This window comes from Leptodactylus fuscus, chromosome 4 (assembly GCF_031893055.1).
Source record: "Leptodactylus fuscus isolate aLepFus1 chromosome 4, aLepFus1.hap2, whole genome shotgun sequence".
Lineage (NCBI taxonomy): Eukaryota > Metazoa > Chordata > Amphibia > Anura > Leptodactylidae > Leptodactylus > Leptodactylus fuscus.
This window is the reverse complement of record NC_134268.1, coordinates 149,856,742-149,881,377: the sequence shown is the minus strand read 5'-3', so window position 1 is coordinate 149,881,377 and position 24,636 is coordinate 149,856,742.

The window sequence follows — 24,636 nt, the reverse complement described above, 5'->3', positions numbered from 1 at the left end:
TACTTATAATTACTGTATATTTTCACACGAAATGCGATGGTGTAATACTCACTTTGGTCTATTGTTTTTTATTTTATTTTATTTTTGTAGAGTCTGATGAAGGCCGAATAGGCCGAAAACGTTTATACTTTCAGTTTTTCACCGAGCATTATAGAAATCTTTGAAAATAAACAAGCATTCAAACAAAAGATTTATTGTCTCATGGTGGGATCTTTTACAATATATGATAAGGATTGGGACCCTATCTCACCATCCACCCAGCTACATCCATCACACTTCTCCATATATGTTATCCAGGAAAGGTCAGGATATGAAAAGGTCAGGATATAGCTATACAGACCTGGCTTGGTCCATAATCGCCTCCTTTAGCTCAAAATCCTGAAAACACAGCAAAGGATGTCTCTTGGTGTGGAGACCTCAATGTGCTTTGTCCAATTTAATATGGTGAACAACCGCTTCACCCAAAATTCGATTAAAGAAAGCCTTGAGGGAAACTTTGAGGTTTTCCTCTCCATTAGACTCTAGAAGGCCCCTCACCTATATGTTATCTCTGTGGTCCCTATTATCTAAGTCCTCCAAGTGGCGAGCAGTATCCATAAGAGCCATAGCATGGGTAGAGGCAATGTATTTCAATTGAGCAATGTAGTGTCTACAGTCATTGCGAGTGGTTTAAAGAATGTCCACACGCTCAGCTAGTTGACATGAGTCCAGTTGGATTTAGGCAATCTCATATTTGCAAGTCTGCTTTACTTGGTCCACTAGATTTTTATAATCCTGCTTATTAGGTAGCTACATTAAAATATACTGCCAATGAGGAAGATAGTCAGACAGGTTGTAGGTGGAGGACTAGAGGGACACACAGCAGGTGTAGAAGACAGCACAGCCAGAGGAGGCTGACTTAGAGGCTGAAACAGCAGGAATGATGAAGAAAGTTTAGGAAGGAGCACATGAAAGCTGGAGGGGTGAGAGGACCCGTGCTGTAGAGGTGGCAGCAGAGCCTGGTCACATAGCATAGGAGGCGAGGGTTGTCTAGATGGAATGCTAGAAGCGGATTCTGGGTACAAGGGATGGAGAAGAGACTGTCCATCATGGTGACAAAGGTTAAGGGGCCTCAGGGATCACCTGGAGGTCCAGGGATGATGTCTCCAACGATGACACCATCTACCTGTCTGCATGCTGAAATTCCAGGGCCGCAGGAGAGAGGAGAGCCAGGTAATCCATCTGCAGAGAGTTATCCCCGCAGGATGCAGGTGGAACACCCATGGTGAGTGAGGAGGTGCATGCAGAACAGGGTTGTGGAACGAAAGACTGTGTGTCTGAAGCCATCGCCGTATTAAGTGAGGGGGGTACCTCTTAAGGAAAGTCTGCAGGCAAGAAGTCCCACTGGACAACAACAAGGAGCCCGTTCTCGTGGGTAGGTTTCCTGCCCATCGGTGCTGAGGATGAAGTGGTAATGTTGGCATTTTAGTAGAGGAGGCAGAGCAGAAGCGCTATGCAACACAGCTATCTAAAAGCTGAGTTTTCCCAGCCATCTATCAAAACCATTCCACAAATATCATACAACATTAAGCATAGCTACACACAAAGAAATGCACCATCTCACATACATCCAACATACATTGCATACAATATCAAAAACTATGGGTCCCTAAAATACAGATGGAGAGGAACGAGTAACTTATAAACTATTTATAATATATATAAGTATTGTGTGTGTTCTTTTCTTGTGGATGGTGTATGTACTGGGACATTGCCTTTCTCTAAGATCTGTTTACATGTAGCTACACCTTAATTATCTATACTGGTTGCTCCTTGCCCATTATATTTGCACTCACTATATGTTATTATATTGTTGCTACTATGTATATGCATGGACTAATATTATGACCATCCTGGTCCCTTTATTTTATCATATCTTGATATATAATAAATATGTATTGCTTTTATACACTGGTGAACACTGACTCTTTGTTACTGATAATACATGTTTTGCACATCTAGTCTTTTTTCTATTATTACCCCGTTTTATTGCATTTATTTAATTCCTATATAAAATATGTATTGTGTCGTGTGTCTTTCTGCTCACTCTCTTTTTTTTTTTCTGAATGCTGCAGTCACTTCCAGATTTGAGCCAAATAATTGTGGTGCTGCCTAGGAATACATTATGCTTAATTGTTTGGTCTATGACTGTCTATTTCTCTGTCTTGACCTTGCTTTGATGTTGATAACTTGTGTTCTACATTATTTGTTACACGCAAGCAACAATTGTTCATACTGTGTATTACTGTACATTAGTGGGTTACACTGTGAATTCAACAAAATAGGGCAGATTTATTAAGACTGGCATATCGTTATATGTCAGTCTTAATATATATATATAGAACTTATATCAGCATTTTCAGTTTAATCGAACGGGGAATCTTTTGGAGAATGGCTATAATGTACGGTGTATTGAATAGCCCTGCATTCAGTGCATTTATTTTTTTTAAAAACACAGCCTGGGAAAACCCCAGAGTCTGGGGTTATCTTTAAGTGTTTTCCTATAAATTTCTTTATAACAAAAAGTCTGAAACAAACAGTAAGAAAATGCCAACGCTCACCACAAATCAGTGGCAATATTAGAATTTGTATGACTTAAAAAAGCAAAAAAAAAAAAAAAGAAAAAGGGCAAGGATATGCCAGGCTACAAGCTATGTGTGCAAGAAGCCTACATGGGATTTATCAAAAACTACTGCACAAAACATGTATTACTAAATCTTAAATTATCTTGATCACTGTGTGAACCTGCATACACTTTATATGGTATTAAAAGATAAAAACACATGTACTAAACTTCAATAATTGCAATGAATTTTAGGCATTCAATGATATATTGTGCGTAAACATGATGTTCGGTGACTCACCTTGTCCTTATCATCTCCCCAATAGGGTTGAGCGATCGGGATCGCAATCGGAATTCCAACCCAATCTTTTCCAGCAGGATCGAGATAGGAGGTTATCTCAAGATCGACTCAACCCTAAAAGTGACTTTTCCCTTAGAGAAGCATTGACTAGGGTTGAGGATCGGGATCGGAAAAGATCGGATTGCGATCTTCGATCGAGCAAATTTCGCGATCGAGATTGGGATTGAGATCGGCTGGAAAATGATCGGAAATCGGATTTTAAAATCAATCTTGAAATCTCAAGATCGGCTCAACCCCACTCCCCAATCATTTTACATTCTAATTGTTGCCAAATATACAATCTATTACAGACATGATCTAATATAAACACAGCTTTGCAATCAGACCAACTAATAATTATTAGAAAAACCAATTAAGAAGCAAAAACAAGTGTCCTGCCATTATCCCAATAAATATCTGAACCGAATGTAAAAAAGCTGGAGCTGCAGTTGTATCCTACTGCAAAATATCATAAAGCAGAAAAGGGTAAATTCTGTAATATTAGGTAGCTGTAATATTAGATAAAGTCTTGTGTGATATTTCTACAAAAGTGGCCTTTGGTGACTTACAGGTAAACTGAAATATATCAATACCTTGGAATGTAGTTTGGGGTCAAGTCTTATGGCACAGAAAGATTTTTGTAGGATTTTTTGAAAAGTGGTAAAATTCTCACCTCCGTAACATGTGTTACAGATTTTGAGTCTTTGAGGAAGGGTACATTTGCCAAATTGTTTTTGCATTTTACTATAGACATTTTTTTTTACTAATATTGTTGCATTAATTGTAATTACTACAGTACTATTAATAATTATTACTGTTACGCCGGTGGTGACTTTGTGCTATTTGTTTTCTGAATAGATTGTATTCTAGATGTTAATATTCTAATACTAGCCTCTGAATTGCGTGACTGTGAATACACAAATATGAATCTTAAAGGTCAACTTTTTCTTCATCAGAAAAAAGCACATACAGTTATGTCATGCAAAATAGCTAGAACCTATTGCCAAGTTTAACCATTTGGGGTTAATTCTACTAGCTAGACTCCAGCAAAGGAAGAATTCAATCAAAATAAGATATGAAAACCAATGTTACAGTGTAGATAGTTTTAGTTCCAATCAGTAACTTAGCTCCATCTCTTAGAGACCTTTATATGGACATTCTTCAAATACTTACTAATAAGACTACGGAGAAGTGGTATGGTGGAGGATGATGCCTGTAATAAGTATAGAAGCCTAGTGCTACTTCCTTTCAGATAATGGCTGTTTATCTTCCAATGTATTTTAATAGCTGTGCACTTTACCAACCTCTGTTAATAATTCCAGGGAAACTTATATAGTGACATATGACATCAACTGAGACATACCAGAGCCTGTATAATCACTTGGAATGTGCGGCACATTGTTTATTATGCACGTGGGACATATCTATTAAACTTCTATCAGCCATGAAATGACTAAGGATAATTTTAAGGGTATTTTCTTTGCTAAGTCTGACAACGGGGGATCTTTAGTGGGGAGATGTTACTTTAAGATTTACTTTGGTCTAGCATAATACAGTTAAGGACTACTTTACTTCATAGGTTTATGTGTGGTTGTTATCAATGAGTTGATCACTGAAAGTAACAGCTTAAAGGGATTCTATAATTAGAATCCCTTTCTTAACTAATACCACTTAGGAATAACCTTAAGAAAGGCTATTCTTCCCCTACCTTTAGAATTCTTCTCCGTGCCACTGTTCCGTAGAGATCCCGGTTTTTCTCGGGATGCTAATAAGTCTCCAGACAGCACAGGGAGCATTCCCCCAAGCTCAAACAGCACTGGGGACATCTCCTGTGCTGCTTGAAAACTCCCCAGTGCCATCTCCATCTTCTACAGCCACGCCTCTCTGCCGTGTCCTCTGTGTTGCCTTCTTACGGCGATCCTGTCTTTGGGATGTAAATCCGACAAATGCACAGTCCTCAGATCTGCCATCGAGCTCTACTGTGGCCAAGTGTACTGTTCCTGTAAGTGGCCACAATAAATTGGCCGAACAGACATGCACAATTCTAATGATAGAATCCCTTTAACCGAGCCTGCTGTAATAGAAAGTAACCACATATATTAGGAAATCAATAAAGCCAAAATTCCATTATGAACCATTAATTCAATGGTACTTTGGTAATAAGTATAGTTATTTTTGTCAATTAACAAAATGGGAAGTGAATGAACAAAAGAGAAATCCTTTGCAAATTAATATTTGGTGTAACCACCTCAAATCAGAATCAATTCTATTAGATACACATATCATCTGTGGTTGTAGGATTGGTCAAATCCTTCTGTCTCTTCATGTGATCCCAAACAGATTTGATAATGTTGAGCTCAGGGCTCAGTAGGGGCTATATCATCACTTTTAGCACTTTTCTGTTCTTTGCACTGAAGATAGTTCCATATGACATTGACTGTATGTTCGTATCATTGTCCGGATGCAGAATAAACTTAGAGCCAGTCATGGGCCTGCTTGATGGTATTGCATTGTGGATAAATATTTGCCTGTATTTCTCAATATTAACGACACCATTAATCCTGAGAAAATCATCAGTTCCATTTGCTGAAATGCATTCTGAAACTTTTCAGGAACTTCCACCAAGCCCTGGCGTCCTCCTCGCGGCAGCACCCTCCGGACTAGGCCCATTCATTTGGGCCTACTCCAGAGTGGGAAGCCGCGACTGTTGGAAGCTGCGACAGTCGTGGCAGGCGCATTTTGGCCCTATTCTGATGCTGCTTTATTAAACGCTAATTTCAACTCATAATCTTTGCTTTTGGTACCAGGACATCGATATTTTAAAATCATATATTTTAATTAACAAGCATATCATATGTCTAGATGTTGGTGAAATATTCTGGACTGTTCTGAAAACTTCTAACGTCTACATCATTCTAGCCATGTCTAGACATTGGTAGAATATTGTAGACTTCTGCCTGTTTACTATATAAGCATGTCTGCTGGACAGTAGTACTTATTGTAATTGCAGTTATAGTGTAATAGTGGATAGCAATATAGTGTGAGAGCAAGTACAGCAACTGAATAGGACTGAGAAATCTAGTGTGTAGTTAGATGCAGAGATGGCATCAAGAGGCTATAAGCATTCTGCTGATTCGTTTTGCTACATATGTGACGAATTCATCAAGACATGAGCCAAGAAATATTCAATGGTCAGGATGTGTGAAGCCTATAAGGTATACTTCGGAGTACAGGTTGGGGAACAGGGCAAACCCTGGACACCTCACTACAGTTGTGAAAACTGCAAAAGAACACTTGAGGGATGGGTCCGAGGGGAAAGAAGAGCCATGAAGTTTGCTATTCCAAGAATTTGGCGAGAGCCTACCGACCACTCAACCAACTGCTACTTTTGCATGGTCGATCCTTCCAAACAACAAAGTGCCAAGAATTCTCTTCCAGTGGCGTATCCTGATATCCCATCATCAATTGCTCCAGTACCACACTGCACTGAGCTCCCCATATACCTGCACCTCCTGAAAGAAATCAGCCATCATCAGAAGAAAGTGGCACATCAGATTTTGATCAAGAAGATGTAACTGATCCAGTCTATAGTGTCAGTAGGGGAAAAACTGAGAAAAACTATTATTATTATTATTGTTTATTTATATAGCACCATTAATTTCATGGTGCTTTACATTTAGGAGTTTACATACAGTACACAAAAGATACAAACAGATACAATACTAACAATGACCGACTGGCACAGTGGGAGAGGGCCCTGCCTGCCCCAATCAAAAGGATCTCAACCTCTTGATACGAGATATGGGACTCACAAAGTCCAATACTGAGCTACTGACATCTAGACTGAAGCAGTGGAACCTTCTGGATGACAGTGTTCAAGTTGTGGATCAGCGGAAACGGCATTGAACATTTGCTAATTTCTTCAGTAATCGTGGTAAGCACAAGGCAGAAAATTATGTAGAGCTGGTCCAAACTCTTGTGCGCAAGTACCATGGAATGGGCCGCAGGATGTCTGTTAAAGCTCATATTCTTGATTCCCACCTCGACAAGTTTAAGGAGAATATGGGGGCATTCTCTGAGGAGCAAAGAGAACGCTTTCATCAAGATATACTGGATTTTGAACAGCGCTAACAAGGACAGTACAAGAAAAACATGATGGGAGATTACATTTGGGGACTTGTTCGAAAAATGACTTACAGTATAATCGTAAATCTAGAAAGCAAACACATTTTTAAGTTTAGTATTTCGTCTCTTACAGTACTGTATAATGACATTATTTTTCTATGACATTTTGTTATTGTATATGAAGCTAGACACCTGAATATAGCTGTTATTGTTACTAATATCAGACATTTTTATTGTTTTCGATGCCCTGGTCATGAAAACAAAGTTGATTAATAATAATTAGTATTTTCTGTAATGCCAACCTATGCACTGTTAGGAAATAACATTTGATGAACAAGGACAAAAACTCTGTTACATAGTGTAAATCAATGTGAATATAATAAACATTGTAATATATCTTATTAAAGAAATATGTTTACTTCTCCACTTATTAAGACGCTCTCCTCCTCTATTTCTTTACACAGAATGTGCATTTATATAGAATCTGTCTTCTTTTTAATCTTACACATAGAAGTCTATGGAGAGGGTAGGAGGAGCAGAAGGCTGCTAAATGATTTATTGCCTTATTCTGTGCAGTATGTCTAATATTAAAAGATGGTACTGTCAGAATAACTTCCTGAAGCACAATGTAGGAGGATGTGTCTTTCCCAGCTTCTTCATCTTCCTCCCCTACCCTCTCCATAGATTTCTGTGTAAAAAGTAACACAACCTGATAAATGAAGCTAGAAATCTATTTCTTTGATAAGATATAACAAATGTTTACTATACTCACCTGTATCAGAAAAGTTGTTTTATATTTGATTGTATGCTTTAAAGACATGGTGTAATATGAAAATAATAGCAACAATCTTCTATAACGGAGGTGATGTCACTTACTGAAACGTACTAAAATGGAGGCAGCTTACAAAGTACTATATATAAAGTGATCGATTATTTTTGTTTGAGCTTCCAATTTTAGGCCTCAGTAAAATTGTTATTTAATGCTACATTATGCATTATTTATTATGCTCGGTGGTAATAGGTGGTAATTATGGTAACAAGTGATAAAAGTTGCTATTGCCTAAAGGAAGAAGTCAATTGAAGTAAGAGAAGTCAGTCAATGGAAGTGTTTATTGAGGACCATTCCTCACTCTATATTACAATAATTACATTGGGCAAAGTATTACAAGCAAAACATAGACTTGAAGCCTATATATCATTAGCTGACATTTTTCTGGATCTAATTAGAGACTGCAAACTGTGATAGAGCTGGCTGTGAAACCGCTGTGTGACTTCACGTGTATTTTCTGAAGTGAGAAACTTTCATATGGCCTTAAAGTAGCGAGCTGGCATGCCTCTGGTTAATTTCAAAATGTCTAGCTCTAGAGTTACAATGTGGTGACAGGCCTCATTGTAGGGATTTATAGGTACACTTTGGACCCCATGCCTAACAAATTAGAGCATTTTCGGTCTCTGTGTTCTCCTCGTCATGCCATAAATCACATGCACAGCTTTACAGAGATGCATTGTAAACCAATGAGACATTTCAGCATTGTCTTTTACTATGATGATCTTCAGTACAACTCGAAGAATGAGCTTCATGGCTTCGAAGGCATGTTAAAGCTTTCAATCATGTCCAATAAATTATATTAAATGTTTACAAAAGCATCAGAAAACCTTTAGTTAATTCCAATTGTGTGAGAAAGTGTCATGTTGTTGATTTATGTAATGAATTCCAGAGTCTTAAAAATAGAATAGGAATTTCACTTATTCTGTATTACTTCTTGTACATGTTATCGAATTACCGCATACATCTACAGGGTTTATAGGGCTTAGAAAACCTTTCTTAGGGTCAGTTCACACGGTGGAAAAGGAAGAGGGAATTCCTCTTCCTTTTCCACCGCTATTTTTTTTGCGCAGCTAGTCGATGCAGTGCCTCAGCATTCCATCATCATTCCATTCCATTCTGATTAAGCCTTGATAAATGGGCCTAATCTGGATGGAGTCTCGAGCTGTGGATGCCGCGGCTAACTCTGCAGCGGAATCCGCCTGAAGATAGATCATGTTGCTTTTTAATTCTTCTAGCCGAAAAAATCACTAGTGAAAAAATCTGCTAGTGACTCCCATTGAAATGAATGGGAGGTGGTTTTTTTTAGGCAGATTTTGATGCGGATTCCACGTCAAAATCCGTCAGCAAAAATCTCTGTGTGAACTGTCCCATAGCGTACACTAAGTAAAGAGAATTACCCTTCCACAGAACAGATGAAAAATGCATCACCACTGTGGGTCCAACTGCTGGGAACCCTTCCTATCGTGACAATTGGGTTCCAGAGTCCCCTTTGTGAATGGAGCGGTAATGCATTACACATGCATGATTACTTCTCCTTTTACGTCTAAGAGACTTACAGAAATAATTGAGTACAGGTCTGTCTCATAGAGTTTGGTAGTGGTCTGGCACATGCAGTACTGCTTCATTCACACAGGGAACTCTGGGCTTCCCCTTCTCAAGGTTGGTAGGGGGGCCAGCAGTGAGAGCACCAATGGAAATGTATTTATCACCTATTCTGCGGATATTTTTTGTTTATGGGAAAAAGCAGTTAATACAGGATAGTTCCCCATTCAGAACTTCCATCTATGATCTGAAAGCAGCTGAAAAGATCATCTCTTGCACTAGGACGTAGGTGGAACAGCCCTTGGAACATTATGGCACTACAGGGAAACTGATGTCGCCTCTTCACTAATTATAACTGGGTTGACTCCATGACTGCAAGATGACCAGATCCTATGGCTGCTAAACAAGTCCAAATCATCACCACTATGGTTAACAGTTGGTATATTATGCTGTGGTTGGTTTTCACCAAACATGGCTCTGTGCATTATGGACAAACACTTCCACCTTGATCTCATCTTTCCAAAGAACATTGTCTTTTGGTTTGGCCAGATGATGTAACTTTCCAAACATAAGCTATAAATCATTACAAAGATTGAGGCTCCTTCTGGAAACCCTTCCAAGCAGGTCATAGTTATTCGGGTTTTTTTTTCTAATTGTATTGTCATAATCTTGAACATTTAACATAATTAAATCTGTGGAGTCTTTGATTCAGATCTTGGGTTTTTGCAGTTTCTCTAAGCATTCCATGGTCTGACCTTTGGCATTACTAGGAAGATTTTCAATTGTCCACTAGAGATTAAACTTTTTCACTGTAAGGTAGGGTTCACACTACCATGGGATTCTGTTCAGAAGGTGTCCGTTTAAAAACAAAACAAAACAAAATGGACACCTATCATAATGGACACAAACGGACACTAACTGATGGCTATCAGTTACTGTCCATTCTAAGTCCGTTGCCCATAGACTTCAGTGTTAAAAAAAAATGGACACTTGCCGTCCATTTTTTTTCTAACAGACAGAAAAGTCCTGCATGTAGGATTTTTTTGTCTGCTGGAAAAAAACGGACGTGTGTGTAAACGGATACAACAGACACTAACAGACATAAGATTAAATCCAATTGAAATAAATGGGATTTCTGGTGGATAATAGCTACAGACACTGCTGATGGCCACCATCGGTACTGTAAAAGTGCCCTAAAGCTGCAGGACTTCTGATTGTTTGGAAATGGCCATGTAACCATAACCAGAGTGATGCGAAGTAACAATTAATTTTAGCTCATTTCTTTTTTTTTTTTTTTATGTCTGATGTCTTTCCACATGTGCCTCAATGTGCTGCTAAATATAACACTAACATACTCTTGGGCAGGGGTCCTCAAATTTTTTAAACAGTGGGCCGGAGGCAGAGCAGGTCGCACAGACATCGGCAGCGGTGTCCTTCAATAGGTAAAGTGAAGTGCGCTCCATGGCCTGGCCCGAGCTCCCCAGGAGCTTCAATATAAATGCACGCCTGCCAGCGTTGTCGGTGGGGCCAGACAGAAGTGCTTGGCGGGCCGCATGTGGCCCACGGGCCACAGTTTGAGGACCCCTGCTCTAGGGTCTCCTCATGTATAAGTAGAGGACCAAAGGAGGTGAGAAAAAAATAGCAACCAGTTATACTCACCTTGCCTTACCTCTTCTGGATTTCCGTGCAACCTCTGACTAAGACCCGGCGCTGTAATTTTCATGCACCCCACTTGACCCATGAGGCTCAATCATAGGCCTCAGTGGTGACCCTAGGGCACATGACATTAGCCAGGAGGCTAGTATCGGATGCCACAAGGATGCACAGGAGAGGTGAAGCAAGGTGAGCATAAGTGTTTTTTATTTTACTCACCTCACCTGAGCCTCCACTTATAATAGCACTCTTGGTTCTAGCTGGAGAAATTCAACCTGAAAAGAATTGGATGGCCCAACTTCAAGAAGATTCATCAAAACAAATAAGGTTTCATGCACTCATTTTTTTTTTGTCTGTATGCTATCCATTTCTGTAATGGCTAGTACACTGACATAATTCATTTCTATTGATTCTAGTGACTTTCACAGGTCTATATGGGGACTGTGGGACCAATTCAGCTCAGGTCCTATTTATGTCTGTTGTTCTGCTCTGTATCATATATTCAAACAATAGGGTGTTGTCCATTCAATTTTTTCATGCGCCCATACACTAACTATGGATGAGGCCTCCAATGAAAGCTTAATATTACTTACACTTCTCTTTACATGCTTATACACAAAATGATTTCCAATTTCTATTCAGATTTACTGGCACAGTAAGACAGTTATCTAATGCATAGTACTTTAGTCTGTCTAATTTTACACTTTTCTGGAGTGAATTAATACATACATAATAAGTCTGACAATCTTTTATACAACTTAAGAAAGATCAGGCATATTAATAACCCAACAGCTTTATCCTTCTCTTCCCCAACATCTGATGTAGAGGGAGAGTGAGAAGTAGAGATGAATGAACCAATTAACAAACTAGTTTCGACCTGAATTTTCCAATGTGGTCATTGCGATATGTAATATACAGAGGTGAAGGTGGACCACATGGTCTCTGTAACCTAGGGGGGCTTCTGGCATCACCTGAATGTTAGGTGGATAGGTAAAGTGCTGATGTCAGATACAGAACAGAAGATGCTGTGGGCAGAAAGAAGAGGATTTCTTCACTGTGTGGCGTGTTTTTTTTTATAATACAGTGTCAGGGTGGGTTCACACCAGTGCCTGGTCTCCGCCTTAGGCAATTTGTCGGGTTTCTGTCTTCTGCCCTCAGAAACTGGACAGGGGACGGAAACCCAGAAGTCAGTTTTCAAACCCATTCACTTAAATGGGTTTGCAAAGGGACTGCCTGTGACCGTCTTGTGCCTCTCCGCGGCAAAACTGCTGTTTTTTTAAACGGACACAAAGACCTGCATGATCAACTTTGTATCCGGTTAAAAAAAAAACATAAGGGAAGTGTGTTGCCTTCTGAACCAGTTTGAGGTGGCCACCAAATTTTTCAGCAATTACAACTGCAGCATCAGTAATGTCATCCCTTGATTATATATTATATCTCTTACCGGAAACACACACAGGGATGGAAGAAGAGAAGCTTCCAGCTCTTGGTCACTGTCATTGAACTGGGGTGAAGAAAGAGGAACTGAAGTAGGATGAGGAACTGGGTTAGGCTCATCATTGTGGAGGACTTGGGACTCCTAGATTGGAAGAGGAGGAAGAGAAAGACTCTCCTTCGGATGCAGAGCGGGGTCTTGATATGTCAGGCCCAGAGGAGGCTGAACCTTATTTCTTTCAAGGTGATAATGATGATGACAATGATCATGCTGGCCAAGAAGATCAACCATGGTAGGCCCCTGGGTCTGTGCTCACACTTGCAATCGTGGCACATTGTATGCTTTGGTGTTTACAAAGTGACAAGTGCATTATTAGCATGAAGCAAAGGGATGAATATTGGATCGCTGTGTTTTTAGGCCCTTACTATAAAGCCAAAATAGGGGAATTCTTACCCGTCTCTCAAAGCGAGGTAAAATTGGCATATTATCGTATATATTACTGTATACCCAGCTTGCTTCAGCTTTTAGGGAGACCACTGCAAGTGGCAGACATATGTCTTCCCAGGTGCCTGCTCCCAGTCATCAGTCACTGCTTCACCACCCCTGCCAGTGTCACAGCTACAAGATGAAAAGCATCAGCAGCCGATACAGTATCTGTAGTATGATGAACCAGAAATTGTTCACCTTGCAGCATCAACTAGACCTACAGCATGTAACTGACATCCACTAGCTGTGACCAGCGAGTACAGTCATACCTAGAATGCTCCTGTATGGCTAAGAGGGTGTTCACTGCTGCTGGTAGTGTTGTAAAACCTAAGCGGACTAAAATATCCACCACATTTATGGGAAAAACTTTTATCAAAATGAATCAGTCATGAATTTGTTAGGATTTTTGCACATCTCTGGCTGATACCACTAAATAGATCTGCCACTGTCTCTTGTTCCATTCACTGTACTGCCTGCTACTCCTAAACAGCTGGACATCATTTATTTTGCTTATTTATATAGCAGTGGCGTAACTAGGAATGGCGGGGCCCCGTGGCGAACTTTTGACATGGGGCCCCCCCCATCCCAACTGACGCCGAAGACCTCGACCGACCCCTCCTCCGCACTCTATTATGTCCCTTACTTGCCCCTGCACACAGTATTAACCCCAATAGTGTCCCCTGCACACACAGTATTAACCCCAATAGTGTCCCCTGCACACACAGTATTAACCCCAATAGTGTCCCCTGCACACACAGTATTAACCCCAATAGTGTCCCCTGCACACACAGTATTAACCCCAATAGTGTCCCCTGCACACACAGTATTAACCCCAATAGTGTCCCCTGCACACAGTATTAACCCCAATAGTGTCCCCTGTACACAGTATTATGTTCTGGGTTCTTTTCAGACCCCAGAGTATAATAATCGGAGACCCGGGAAATAAAAACATAAAAAAAAAAAAAAACACTGTTGCTTCTTACCTGTTCCCCGGCTCCTGTGCTGTGCTGTGCTGTCCTCCTCTCGCGTCCTTCGTTAATGACGTCGGACATCACATGACCCGGGAAGCATGCCGGGTTCATGTGATGTCAGAGACGTCAGACAGCAGTAGGACGGAGGCCTGGCAGGATCGCGGAGAGGTAAGTAACACTGTTTGTTATGTTCCCTTACCTCTCCGGTCCGCCGATCATTATACTCGGGGGTCTGCAAAGACCCCCGAGTATAATGATAGCCCTTGTGGGGCCCGCGGTGTCACTTGCCGATCCCGGCCCAGCCAGGATCGGCAAGTGAATAGGGCCCGTAACTGCCTATTGAAAAAAAACCGCAGTGGTAGCGGCTGTCACCGGGCCCCCTAATGGCCCGGGCCCTGTGGCAGCTGCTACTGCTGCTACCACGGTAGTTACGCCACTGGTATATAGCACCATCATATGCTACAGTGCTTTTGCAGATATTGTGGTCACTGTTCCATATAGGGCTCACAAGCTACATTAATAGGGTTGAGCCAATCTTGAGATTTCAGGATCGTTCAATTTGATTTTTGATCATTTTCCAGCCGATCCCGATTGCAGCCATGAAATTTGCTTGATCACCGATCGGGATCCGATCTTTGCCGATCCCGATACCTATCAGTATGCCTTTTTGAGTGTGGGAGGAAATCCATGCAAACATGAGGAGAACATACAAACACCTTGCAGACGTTGCTTGTGGCAGGATTTGAACCCAGGACTCCAGCGCTGAAAGGCTGCAGTGCTAACTTATTACTCCATACTGTGCTGCCACTCATGTTACCACAATTGCCACAACTGCCCCCCCTTTCCCCACTCAGTCAGATATATGAATGAATATTTAAATAAAAAAAAAACCTGACAAGAGCCTTCCCCCAAAACAGGTTAAGAGCGTTTTAAATACTAAAATGCATAAAAAGAAGCGACAGCAGAATGTATGGTTAAACTAGCAGTTTGTACCAACTGCTTACCATCTCTATTCCCATAGACATTCATGTCACTGTCACTTTCACATAACTTTAGCTGTGTTTGACTTGTAAAGTTAGAAATTGGCTAGAGAGCGTCCTTGAAGCCCTGCTAGTGTCATTCACCATGTTTTAAGTCAATTTTTTCCTTTGGTACATACCCAAAACAAATCTTTAGACCAAACCACCCAAACCCCAAATGAATCTGTGAGGGTTCACCCATGTCACGTATAGACCGCCCTAGTATGTGATGTGGGTGCGGTTGTCAGGGGTCAATTCACTACACTCACTTAATCTTGCACTCACCCTTCACTCAAGCTGCAAATTGAGAGTAAATCACACCCTAACACAATCCACATACTCCAAATATGTGCAACCACCACTATTGACTTTGGACTCAACAGAAACCCCACTCACATATGCACACATCACTCCATCATCAAACACAAATACACTTTAAAAAGGTACTGGGATCATAGAGCACAAACAAAGTGCTATACAATTTAATGATTTAATACCCAAGGGGTTTCAAGATGTGACAAAGTTTCAAGGTATTCTTAGTCTTTTGGTAATGCAAAGCTCCTCCCTACTGCCAGGGTGACTCCTCCTTCCCAATTCCACATTTTGGAAAGCTGGGAAATGATTGGTTTCATCTTTGCCTGACCTGTTTCATTGTATGCCTGACTTTGTTAAAGACAACTACTCTTAAAGCAATAACCCTGGCTTATCCAGACATGTGGTCTTATGCTACAGTAAGTTAATATTCTTACTCCTATACATACATACAAATTTAATAAACTGATGACACATGTATAGGCAATATATTCACTAATGATATACAATATACATGAACTATATATTGCAGTAAAGATATGTACACAAGTGGGAATGGATCCTTTCATCACCCATTGCTAGTTGGAAGGTCACCATACAATTAGATGGTCAGTTAGATCCAATAATTGGCACATTTGGCCAAAATTAGTTTAATTTGCAGAGCCAGTTTTAATGCCTAACTTATATAGAATTACAGCTCATGTCAAGTGAATGGGGCCATGCTGCAGTCCTTGAATATCTGGTAGTCAGTAAGGTTAGGATTGTGAACACAGCTCTAACCCAGCACCATAGGTTACTTATTCGTAGGATTGTTGGGGTCTTGCAGTCAGTCCTCAACTACCATTTGTAGTGATGGCAAAAACTCAAATATATTCTCATGCTGTGTTTCTTCTGCCCGGTGGCCTTGTTTGCAGATATAATAGATTAAGACCATTTTCTGTACAATCCTTCTTAATACTTAACTCATTAGTGAGCAGACTGTTTTTTCTTCAGTACCAACTTTTGTTGCTGGGTGTGCATAAAAGGTAATTTTGCTGTTCTGACCTCAAAAAGAACATGCATAGAGTACTGTAAAAAAAATTGGCCGATGTATCCGTGGTTAACTCTAAACTACCTATTATGGCCATAAAATGTCAAAATACTATAAAACTATGATCAAATCATAGGCTGCCAGACCACAAACTAGTACAAATTACATAATCTTAGTTTACTCTGTGAGATTTAATTCTCTTTTTACGCTATTGTTACGTTGCAATGACTCTCCATGCGGTTCATGTTACGTTAATAGTGGCATGAAATGCTCTTGAGCTGTACAGCAGTTAGGCTGATAGATAAAACCATTGTAGCGGCGGCACGCATTGTCTTTCGCTGTTATATATGAGTAGATTGGCATTGCACAAGTCATGTTGACAACTTCCATTACCCATAGAAGTTTTTCTGGATTGCGTAAATCATCACGGGCCATGTAACAATCCACTGGAATGCTATTAGTTGTAAGATGCAAGACATGGGCTATTTCTGTATTCATTTCCTTTTAGGTATATAATCAGTTTACAGATTAAGATGAAATAGATATGAGAATTGTTACTATGTACATATGGTGTAGTAGTGACTCTGTAATTGGTTATTATGTGAAGTAAGGGCTTTAAATTATTATTTTGCTTCTCGCAATTTCACTTAATCTGGAGGTATTACTGCAAGCTATAATGAGACGTGCATGATACTTTTATTAGTACCTGCGGTGTACATTAAATTCACATTATGCACTTACATCCATAATCTCCGACAAAACAGATTTATCTTACATGTTAAATCAGGCATTACATACCTTTACATTAACAGACTCTGAAAGAGTAAATACATTATAATTTACTCTGTGGCCAGTTTATTATATACACACATAAATGGATCATTTAAGTCGTGATTTATAGGACTAGATCGGTCTATTAAAACGGAAAGAATGCAGGAATACAAATAGCGTTCGATAGCACGTGAAAATAAAATACTGGCTGATTTTACGATAATGACTATATAAGTGGTTTTAATAGGAAAGTAGTGACCGGATTTTTCATTAAAGAAAACCTCTAGCCTTTTAAAGGGAATATTTTTTAAACAGCAGAAAATGTGATAGAACAAAAACCTTTTCAATCCAATGCAACTCCCGCTCTAGCACTTTGGTGATCCCCGACAATATTTATGTTCAGCCATGATATAACCAATCACTTGCTAGTATCTCTGTTTAAGGATGTGATTGGCTGCAGCAGACACATGAAGTAAAGCAATTCATTGCTGCACAGAAGTACACAATGAGTATTGCTAGAGATGAGCGAGTAGTGTTCGATCGAGTAGGTGTTCGATCGAATACTAAGGAATTCGAAATACTCGTACTCGATCGAACACTACTAGCTGTTCGAAGTTTAAAGTTCGATGCAGAACCAGCGTTGATTGGCAGAATGCTATACATTCTGCCGATCAATGCTGGTTCTTCTCTTACCTTTAGAAGTCTTCTCCGTGCAGCGTCCCCGCGGCGTCTTCTGGCTGGAATTCACTCTGCCTAGGCATCCGGCCTAGGCAGAGCCGTCTGCGAATGCGCGGGCATGCCCTCGCATGTGCAGTCGGCTCTGCTCAGGCGTTGGCCGGGCAGAGCCGACCGCGCATGCGCAGTCGGCTCTGCCTAGGCCCCGATGCCTAGGCAGAGTGAATTCAAGCCGGAAGACGCCGCAGGGGCGCTACGCCGGGAGAAGACTTCAAGGGGAATCCAGCCCGACCGTCACTCGTGGACTTGGTAAGTATAATTTTATCGAATTTTGCGTACCTCTGAAACGAGCATTTCCCCCCATAGACTATAATGGGGTTCGAAATCCGTTCGAACAGCCAAACAGTGTGTGGCTGTTCAAATCGGATTTCGAACCTCAGACATTTTAGTGTTCGCTCATCTCTAAGTATTGCCCCTTAAGTAGTGTAGAGTGGAACAGGTTTTGGCAATGAACTGTACAATGCTCATATACACTGTAAGAGTATGGACTGAATCTCCACGTACCTCCAATTTCATACAGAGGTACAAATAATTTTTCCAAAAGCAATTGGGTCATGCCCCATATGTATAATGGAATTGTCATTGCTTCTATTGGAGAATATCTCTGTATGACATCAACGGAGTTTGTACAATAGTGCATCGAGGCTATATGACTCCATACGTGAGAGTCCTAAAGCCATTATATATACAGCCAAACAGAGTCATTCAGCTGCATTCAGCTCTACCATGTGCATGAGTGCTTAAGGTTCCTGCTAAAACTACAGTAAGGGTATGTGACTGTCCACATGATCATTCACATGTTTGTTTAGAGCATATACTGGAAAGCTTCAGCTCTACATGCTAAACAAACAGGCAAATGCCAAACATTATCCCATACAATATTGTCCAGTAAAGGAACATATATGTTCAACATAGATTTTTTTTACACTGGGACACTATTGGTAACAGATGCCACTCCATGGCATCCCTTTGAAGCATCCATTAAACACATACGTCCCTACATATTCATTGAACAAAACCCATAAACATGACATGGCCAGAATATAAATGGGATTTTTGTCAGTAGTCTTCATGAACAGATTTGGTGAGAAGACGTGTATGGTATAACACATTGCTATGGAAACAATAGACTTTTTTGAACCAAGACCCAATTGCCATCTGTGTTCTTAAATATTTTGTGACTGGTAGAAGAAAAATCCCATAAACACCTCAGTACTGAGGGTTTACAATGACTACCTTGATCTTAATAGAGTGCTTTGACAACCATGAACCTAAAAAGAGACAATTGAAGTCATTGTGTCGAGTCAGAATCTTTCAAAAGGTCAATTGATAACAAATAAAAAACATATCTTTGAACTCTTTGCTGGGAGTTGTTATTTTTGTTGTTATTATTCGGCACTTTTTAGGTGCACGCTCTGGGTGACCTGTGTTGTATTTGTTAATTGGTTTATTTAAAGATGCAGCTTAAGACCACAGAACATAAGACGACACAAGAATGCTGTCAGGTGGTTACTTTTATTATGTTTAATACCAGCCAGGTGGAGATTGTATTCAGAATTCTAACAACAAAGGCAGACTTGCCCCTGCATGAGCACAACTTCAGAGAGTTGAGTGGCCAATGAAGTGCTGACACATGCAGCTGTAAAGTGTTCCGCCTGAGCATTAAACCCTTAAATCTACCAATATAGTAAACTCTGGTGTCGGTGAGTGTGATAGATCCTCTGTCAGATATAATGAAAATGCAACCCCACGCTGATTTTTGTAAAATTTTTACACACTCTGTTGGTGTCTATTCTATAGGTTTATAAAGTACTTTATATGGTGGCTTTACTTCATATTGCTATACAGCTTCACTTTAGTATGTTGTGGTATCATCATAGTTTTTTAGACAGATTTTTTTTGCAATATAGTAAGAGATGCCACAATCTTACCAGATGTCTATTGACTTATGATTGTTACTTTACAATTTGCGAGACACTGGGTGTGAGGTCTCCTCCAATACATTGGTCAAGTCGCAACAGTCTTTGTACTGTTTCTTTCCTGAAATAGGTGTGTCTTGTTATTAAAAACTCATCAAATTAACAAATGCTTTTGTATTTTGCCACAGTGAAAAGTCTGTTAACATCTGGTTTTGTAAAAACACTGAGTAATACTAAAAACACTGACTACCGAATCACAGAAGAAAACCTAACATATAGAAGTAAACTGAACACGAGTCATTTAGAAGGGAGCTTACTGTTTTTATAGGTGCCATTGTGTGGGTGGGAGAAGAACATGATTGTAGACTTTACATGTCTCCTACAGTATAGCAAATGTGTACAGGATCTTAAAACCATTAATATCTCAGATGAAAGGTGCCTATAATAGAGCTTCCTATCACTATAGCATTGATATCTTGTTCTCAAGTGTTGAGACAAATAATATGTTTATGCTGTGTATGTACATTGCCTTCTACGTCATTATGTATACCATGACTGGCTATATAGGTGGTAGATTGACTTTATATATACAAGGAATAGGGTGGGTAAATCCTAAGCAAAAGGCATGTATAAAATAGAATTCTTTATTGATACAATTAAAAAAAATGTAGAAAAAGCTAGGGTCACTCGGCCACAAAACATACAGACACACAAAGGGTCAAAACATGCACCTATCCTAATCACAAATGGAACAGGGTTACATGACAACCACCCTTTCCATTCAGCATAGATCGACCCTACTAAAATAGAACCCACCAACAATACATACACAAGTGGGTTCTAATCCCCCAAGGGAGCCTTGAGATAAATAAATATTCAGGGCATTAGGATGACTCCCTGACCTTAAGACGCCACACTGCACCTCAACCCGTGCATAGAATATGTGGTGGTGTCTTAATAGCTGGACAAAAGTCCTACCTAGCAGAGTCTATGAAACTGCTACAGTCTATCACCTGACGCGTTTCTAAAACTGACTGTCAGAAATGTCATCAGAGGTATATAGAATAGGGGAGAAGAATCTGGTAATCTAAGGGTTAATTTCTAGAGAAAAAATAGAAAAAAATCAGGGCACTCACCAGCCAGTAGTAAAATTCACCAAACTTTAATAATCTTCCATAAAAATAGGCACTTGAACAGCATTTACAGACGGGGGTAGGGTAGATGGGATGTAGAAGAAATGAAGCGACGACCGTTTCGTGCTAAATGCACTTCATCAGGCTTCCCCTAATTAATTTCTAGAGACCAACTCATGCAGACCCTCCCGCTTCCCCCTCGGCTCTGATTATGGCCGCCAAAGCAGTAAATGGCTGGTGTTTCAAAGCCCTTAAACTCAATCCCTTCTTTTTTATCTTGCTTATTGGCATAGACATGGCTGATGAAGGTTCCCATAGTGATAGGGATGCGCTTGCTGCATCACTGCAGGGGGGCAGGACCGATAGAAGGAGCCACAGCATCATACTGAACGTCAAGATGACATGGCAGCGCATGATTGGATACAGCTATGACTCGTCACGTCCCGCTTGGAGGGGCCAAAATTTTAAATAGGTGGTGTCTGATGGAGAGTGAAGATGGTAATACCTAGAGCGCTACTTTCATAGCTATTCCCTCTCCCTGTACCTTAGACCTCTGATGAACCTCTATAATGTACCTAACAGACGGGAATGCATAGTGACAACTGACAGATGCAACAGAGGGGGATATACAAGACTCATGGGCAGTAAAGGAAGAAAACCCTTGGCATATTAACTAGAGATTGCAATTATAAAAAGGTATAGTTACAGTCCTATGAAAAAGTTTGGGCACCCCTATTAATCTTAATCATTTTTAGTTCTAAATATTTTGGTATTTGCAACAGCCATTTCAGTTTGATATATCTAATAACTGATGGACACAGTGATATTTCAGGATTGAAATGAGGTTTATTGTACTAACAGAAAATGTGCAATATGCATTAAACCAAAATTTGACCGGTGCAAAAGTATGGGCACCTCAACAGAAAAGTGACATTAATATTTAGTAGATCCTCCTTTTGCAAAGATAACAGCCTCTAGTCGCTTCCTGTAGCTTTTAATCAGTTCCTGGATCCTGGATAAAGGTATTTTGGACAAACAATTCAAGTTCAGTTAAGTTAGATGGTCGCCGAGCATGGACAGCCCGCTTCAAATCATCCCACAGATGTTCAATGATATTCAGGTCTGGGGACTGGGATGGCCATTCCAGAACATTGTAATTGTTCCTCTGCATGAATGCCTGAGGATTTGGAGCGGTGTTTTGGATCATTGTCTTGCTGAAATATCCATCCCCGGCGTAACTTCAACTTCGTCACTGATTCTTGAACATTATTCTCAAGAATCTGCTGATACTGAGTGGAATCCATGCGACTCTCAACTTTAACAAGATTCCTGATGCCGGCATTGGCCACACAGCCCCAAAGCATGATGGAACCTCCACCAAATTTTACAGTGGGTAGCATGTGTTTTTCTTGGAATGCTGTTTCTTTTTGGACGCCATGCATAACGCCTTTTTTTTTATAACCAAACAACTCAATTTTTGTTTCCAAAATGAAGCTGCCTTGTCCAAATGTGCTTTTTCATACCTCAGGCAACTCTATTTGTGGCGTACGTGCAGAAACGGCTTCTTTCTCATCACTCTCCCATACAGCTTCTATTTGTGCAAAGTGCGCTGTATAGTTGACCGATGCACAGTGACACCATCTGCAGCAAGATGATGCTGCAGCTCTTTGGAGGTGGTCTGTGGATTGTCCTTGACTGTTCTCACCATTCTTCTTCTCTGCCTTTCTGATATTTTTCTTGGCCTGCCACTTCTGGGCTTAACAAGAACTGTCCCTGTGCTCTTCCATTTCCTTACTATGTTCCTCACAGTGGAAACTGACAGGTTAAATCTCTGAGACAACGTTTTGTATCCTTCCCCTGAACAACTATGTTGAACAATCTTTGTTTTCAGATCATTTGAGAGCGGGCTGTCCATGTTCGGCGACCATCAAACTTAACTGAACTTGAATTGTTTTGTAGAAAGAAATGGTCCAAAATACCTTCATCCAGGATCCAGGAACTGATTAAAAGCTACAGGAAGCGACTAGAGGCTGTTATCTTTGCGAAAGGAGGATCTACTAAATATTAATGTCACTTTTCTGTTGAGGTGCCCATATTTTTGCACCGGTCAAATTTTGGTTTAATGCATATTGCACATTTTCTGTTAGTACAATAAACCTCATTTCAATCCTGAAATATTACTGTGTCCATCAGTTATTAGATATATCAAACTGAAATGGCTGTTGCAAACACCAAAATATTTAGAACTAAAAATGATTAAGATTAATAGGGGTGCCCAAACTTTTTCATAGGACTGTATACAGAAAAAACAGCGCGTAGAGCACATATTGGATTCCCCTAGCATTTGACTACCACTTTTTTTTTATTACTACTAACCCCTTCCTGCCGTAAGCATTTTTCAATTTTTATTTTCGATTCCCTCACCTTGCAAACCGCATAATGTTTTTAGTTTTCCGTTCACAGAGCCATATTAGGGCTCAATGTTTGTGACACAAATTTTTATTCATAATGGCACCATTTAATATTCTGTACAATGTATTGGAAAGCTGGAAAAAATTCAGAATGGGGTAGAATTGGAGGAAAAGTGCTTTTGTTTGACTTTCTTAAGGTCTTAGTTTTTTATTGGGTTCATTGTGTAGCCAAAATGACATATCGCCTGTATTCTATGGGTCAGTACAATTATTATTATTATTGTTTATTTATATAGCACCATTAATTCCATGGTGCTTTACGTTTGGGGGTTACATACAATACACAAAATATACAGGTAGATATAATACTAACAGTGACTGACTGGCACGGTGGGGTAGAGGGCCCTGCCCGCGAGGGCTTACAATCTATGAGCCCATTGATACCAAATTTAAAGTATTATTTACATTTTAACCCCTTTAAAAAATCCTAAACTTTGCAAAAAGAAAAAAAAAAAAATTCTAACATGAATGTCAGAATATTCTGTCATAATCTGACACCCATAACTTTTTTATATTTGTGTGTATGAGGAAGCACATGGCGTCTTTTTTTGTGGGGCAAGATGTCGTTTTTAGTCATATAATTTTGGATAATATCTATTGGTTTGATCACTTATTATTCAAATTTGTGTGAAAACAATAAAAAACGCAGTTCACTGTACTAGAAAAATATTTTTAGACATTTGTAGACTGGGTGTTCTTGGACATGGGGATACCTAATGTGTACCTGTTTCAAAGTATTCCTTAACGTTTATGTGTATTCTAGGGAAAGTGGGCTGTTTAGAAATTTTAATTACTCTTTTTTTTTTTTTTTTTTTTTAAATAAAAGCTGGCTGAGGTGCCAAGGTCCTTAATGCCCATGATCAGTTACTGATCCTGGCAATTAGAATTGGGCCTTTACTGTACATTACAACAGACTTGACATTTGCTGTAATAGAAGAAGCCAAGTGCTGCAGTCCCTTCGAACCGCTAATTGTGGGGTCCTCGGTGTTGGACCCCTGCCAATCTTTGATTTATGATTTATCCAGAAAATGGGACATCAATCCTAAAGGGCTCATATTAAAATTTGTGGGGACCATCTTAAAACTGCCCCTTGCTCATTGATAGAAATATTTCTGTATAAAAGGCCTCAAAGAGTTTCCCATGAACATAATCATATCTACATTTGTAGATAATTAAAAGTTAAACATTTTTGCAAATATAAGTAGTTAAAAATTCTGCAAAGTTTTTAAGATTTTCTGTAACTTTGTTAGTGGTGACAGTCTT